The sequence below is a fragment of the Henckelia pumila genome, chromosome 2 (genome assembly GCF_033568475.1).
Source record: "Henckelia pumila isolate YLH828 chromosome 2, ASM3356847v2, whole genome shotgun sequence".
Lineage (NCBI taxonomy): Eukaryota > Viridiplantae > Streptophyta > Magnoliopsida > Lamiales > Gesneriaceae > Henckelia > Henckelia pumila.
Genome location: NC_133121.1, coordinates 39763181 through 39768513, shown reverse-complemented (window position 1 = coordinate 39768513; position 5333 = coordinate 39763181). Strand labels below are relative to the sequence as shown.

The 5333-nt window shown below is 41.0% G+C and overlaps 1 non-coding gene across 1 annotated transcript; it reads left to right on the top strand.

Moving 5' to 3' along the window:
* Positions 1 to 4793: 4793 nt before the first annotated feature.
* Positions 4794 to 4900, top strand: LOC140885684 (small nucleolar RNA R71). Its single transcript, XR_012151102.1, has one exon. It is a non-coding gene; the product is annotated as a small nucleolar RNA R71 (small nucleolar RNA).
* Positions 4901 to 5333: the final 433 nt, after the last annotated feature.

Below are 5333 nucleotides of genomic sequence, written 5' to 3'. Positions count from 1 at the left end.
ACCATAAGAGCCTTAAATATTTGTTTTCTCAGGCAAATCTGAATATGAGACAGAGAAGATGGTTAGATCTGTCGAAGGATTTTGACTGTGAAATCAAGTATTATCCGGGAAAGTCGAATGCAGTTGCAGATGCCTTGAACCGAAAGCTATGTTCTTTATCTCTTTCTACTATTGGTGTTTCTCAGTTGATCGATGATTGTTGCACTTCTGGTTTATATAGAGTTTGAAACAGATAGGGATACTATCAGAGTGTTTGCTATTCAAGCCAAGTCGGAGTTGTTTATTGCGATCAAAGAAGCACAGAAGTCTGATCCGAGCATTCAGGTTTCAGTAGAGAAAGTCAGATCTGGGAATCAGTCCGAATTCCAGGTTAGAGATGACATTTTGTTTGTGAATAACCGTATTGTTGTGCCTGATATTTTGGACTTGAGACAGCGTATTCTCCAAGAGGCTCATTGCAGTCGGTTCAGTGTTCACCCTGGAGGTCGTAAGATGTATAACGATCTGAAGAACCAGTTCTGGTGGAAGAGAATGAAGAGCGATGTTGCGAGGTTTGTATCTCGATGTTTGAACTGTCAGCAAGTGAAAGCAGAAAAGAAGCGACCGGGTGGTCTGTTGCACAGTTTATCTGTTCCTGAATGAAAATGGGATCACATTTCTATGGATTTTGTCACGAAGCTACCACGATCCGTTCGAGGATGCAATGCTATTTGGGTAGTGATCGACCGATTGACGAAGTCTGCTTGTTTTATTCCATACAGGATGATGTATCGTCACGATCAAATGGCTGAGTTGTATGTTAGCAATGTTGTGAGATTTCATGGGGTGCGGAAGTCGATCATTTCAGACCAAGACCCTAGATTCACTTCGCACTTTTGGCATAGTCTGCAGGAGGCACTTGTTACTCGATTGCATCTGAGTACATCTTATCATCCTCAGACCGACGGACAGTTAGAGCGGACTATCCAGACGTTAGAGGATATGCTACGAGCGGTAGTGCTGGACTTTGGCACTAGCTGGCAAGATTCTTTGCCTCTTGTTGAGTTTTCTTACAACAACAGCTTCCAAGCGAGTATCGGTATGGCACCTTTTCAGGCTTTGTACGGTAAGAAATGCCGATCTCCGTTGTTTTGGGATGATTTGTCCGAGTCACCGGATTTTGGACCGGATATGCTTAGAGATATGACAGAGCAAGTTAAGATCATTCAGTTGAGAATGAAGTCAGCTCAGGATAGATAGACGAAATATGCGAATTTCAGACGTAGACCTCTGAGTTTTGAGCAGGGAGACCTTGTATTCCTTAAAATTTCTCCTTTCAGAGGTACTGTCAGATTTGGGAAGAGAGGGAAGTTATCTCCGAGATTCATCGGTCCGTACGAGATTCTCGAGAAGATAGGCAATCTTGACTACAGACTTGCACTTCCTTCGTCTTTATCTTGTATTCACGACTTTTTTCACGTCTCTATGCTACGGAAGTATCATCCAGATCCTTCTCATATTCTTCAACCTGACGAAGCCGAGTTGGACAAGACTCTGATCTATTTTGAGCGACCGATTTAGATCCTTGATCGGAAGGAGAAGCAACTCAGAACCAAGTTGATTCTGTTGATTAAAGTGCAGTGGAGCCATCACGGGGTCGAGGAAGCGACTTGGGAGACAGAATCCGACATGAGATAGCGTTTTCCTGAGTTATTTGGATGACATGAGTTCTTCTTACTGTCTTTAGTTCTTTATTCTATCTTATGAGTTATGATTCTTATTGATTTCGAGGACGAAATCTCTTCTTAGTGGGAGAGAATTGTAACGCCCCGTTTTTATCTTAATTGAGATTATTTGAGATAATCAGAGTTTTCAAAAGTTGAGGGCCTTTTTGATATTTATCAGGGTCTATTTTGCAAATTTTGGAAATTTTAGGGACTAAAGTGCAAATATGAAGTTTAATATATTATCTTGTCTAGTTTGACTTGGTCCATTCCTCCATCTCCTTCCCTTGCACGATTCCCTCCATTAACAACGCTCCTTTTGGTTGTCAAGCTTCCAGATTTTGCCCTAAGCTCGATCCGGCCGTTAGAATTTATTTTTGAAGGCAGATTAGCTATCACAACAACGAGAGATCCGTTATACCGTAAGTTTTTCTATGATCAGATACATTCTAGTTTTCGGATGCTGTTAGAATCGTTCGAGATTCGAGTATTTTGTTCTTGGCAGAGTTCTGATCGTTTATTATCTGTCGGTTTTGAAATAGAGCAAAGCTCGGATTTGTTATGATTTTTGGAAGCCTATTTTTGAAAATCTAGTTTTGAGATTTGATGGATTTTCCTTGTTGTTTTTGTCTTAGAATTGTTATGAGTTAGCATCGTTGTTGAACTGCTGTCTACGTTTCCGGTTTGTTCAGTTATAGCCGTTATGCCGCCGGTTTGAGTTTTTGGGATTTCGAACCGTTTTTGAGTTGTTGAACTTTGGCTTGTGAGTGATCATTTTTGTTGATCATCTCTTGTCTTCGTACAGATTCATTGGAGTTTGTCGAGCCCTGTGTTAACAACATTTGGTCGTCGAGAGTTGGACGAAGAACGGTAAAGAGATTTCCTTGTGTCGTTGTTGTTGTTTAGGTTGTATAGTTTTTGATACAATCTTTTGTTGTAACTTATCCAGAGTTGGATCTACTGAATTGAAAGGTAAAAGAAGTCATCGTTAGCGGGATATCATACTCGGGACAGCTAGTTCTCGAGTTTCCCTTAAAATAACATATTGCATCAATACTTTTTCTAGCATGTGGAACTTGTATTTTGTTGATTGAATGAACTCTTATTATGTGGCTTTTATTTTATGTTTTGTTATGCATTCATCTTGAGCCAACTTTGACTTCAGCGGGCAGAACAACCCTTTTAGTTTAGATGTTTTGGGAGCTATACTATGAGTGGCCTGGGTGTAGAGGTTTACCTAGTGTTAGCATACTCCTTATAGTTGCACCAAAGTGTAGGGGAGTAAGATGCGTGGCACCACCTTGATTGGGAGAGTCGGTGAGTCGTTATGTGATCTTATTCTCAGGATCCCAAAAGTACAGCAGCAATCCCTTGTTTATCAGAATTGATATCCCTATTTTAAATACATGCATATCATTATCTTGAAATGATTATGTTGTCTTGTAAGCATGTTGTTGAGATATTACATGAATTACTTGTTATGTTGCTTTTTCTGGGAATAACATTCTCACCGGTTTATCTGGTTGTTGCTTTGTTTGGTATGTGTACTTGGCAACAGGTGGGGCAGGACCAAGTCAGAAGAGGCATGGTTAGCTTCGGGATCAAGGGATGGAAGTGAGACTCGGTTTAGAAATCGTGTTAGCATGTCTACCTAGTGATGTTTGAACATATTTAGATATCGAACTTCGTTATTATGTTGTATTGCTTATGTAAGCTTTTCGATTGAATGTGTTGTTGCATGTTCTATACTTTGAGCAATTGTCAAGCTCTAGAACTTCATGTATTAGTTGGAAGAACTATTTTTGTAATGCATGATTATGATTTGTTGTATTGGAATCAAGTTTCCTGAGTTTCTGCTCTGTTTTGGCTGTGCAGCAGGGGGCGCACGGTTTGTTGTTTTTAGCATACCGAGCGCCACCCCCTTCCGAGCAAGTCAGCAGGCTGCTGTCTTGGCCTCTCTCGGTCTGCTATTATTAGCAGACCGAGCACATCCCCTGTTGAGCAGAACAGTGGGATGCATGGACTGGAGGTGCACGGTCTGCTGTTTGTAGCAGACCGAGTGCACCCCCTTTAAAAAAAAAAAAATTTCTTGCGTTGCTTTCTATCTTGGATCTTGTATGCTTAATTGTTGTTTAGTCCGAGATTAATTGTTTAGAACCAAGGTCTAACATCTAGGAATTTAGCAAACTGGGAATTTAGCTTGGCCTTCTTGAGAGCTGGAGGAAAAGGTGGTGGAACAACAATATTTGACTATGATGTGGGTGGTTGTGTAGAAGTAGAAGACTTACTTGCAGTTTTCTCTAATATAGCTGGTTCTGGCTCTTTCTCGCCTTGTCTCTCAGATTCGATTTTCTTCCCACTTCTCAGTTCAACTTCCTTGACCTGCTCATTTGGATTCTTTTTCGTGTCACTTGGTAAAGTACCCAACTCTCTGCTGGACATCGCTTTAGCTAACTTCCCTATTTGATTTTCCAAATTCTTTATCGATGCGTCCTGATTCTGCATTCTGGTCTCAGTAGAGGATATGAACTTCTGCATCATCTGTTCCATGCTTGACTTCTCCTCTTGAGGCTGTTTTCCATAGTTCTGATTCCCATACTGTCGATTATTCTGTCCTCCCCAAGAAAAATTTGGATGTTGTTTCCACCCTGGGTTATATGTGTTTGAAAATGGATCATTCCTAGGGCGGTTGTGATTTCCCTCATGGTTTACCATGCCTCCCTTGGGCTGATATGATGGATTGCCTGTCTGACAGTCTTTCGTGAAGTGTTCAGCACCACATTTCTCACACCACACTTCTTGAATACGCATCGCAGACTTCCCTATAGTTAGCTCTTCAATCCTCTTATTCGTAACATCAAGCTGAGCTGCTACTGAGGTGAATGCATCAACTTGATGCATTCCTGCGGGTCTCCTGGCTGCACTTCTCTCAGATTGAGGGTGATAGCTACTAGATGCCATCTCCTCAATAACTCATATCCATCCTCTGGTGATTTGCGTAATAAATTACCATCTGCAGCTGCATCTAGCATGGTACGATTAGTGTGAGAAAGACCATAATAAAAATTTTGTACCACAAGACCGTCTGGTAATTGGTGATGTGGACATCTCCTCAATAGATCTTTTTATCGCTCCCATGCTTCATAGAGTGTTTCCTTGTCTCCTTGAGCAAACTTTGTGATGTCAGCTCTCAACTTCATCGATTTAGATGGTGGGAAGTATTTGGTGTGGAAAGCTTTTGCAAGATCATCCCAAGTGATGATGGAACCCGCAGATAGATTTTTTAGCCATTTTTTAGCCTTATCTCTCAAAGAAAAAGGGAATAAACGCAAACGAATAGCGTCATCAGAAACTCCCTGCATCTTGAAAGTATCACATATTTCTAGAAAGTTTGTCAGATGAGCATATGGATCATCGATTGTCATCCCACCAAATTGGATTGTGTTTTGCACCATTTGAATGATAACAAGCTTTATTTCAAAATGATTTGCTTCTATTGTTGGCCTGATTATGCTTGGCCTGGAATTTTTGATGGATGGCAAGGCGCTATCCATCATTGACCTTTAGATAGGTGGTGCATTATTCTCAGCTTCTCCATCATTCAGCATCCGTTGCTCCTGTTCTGCCATT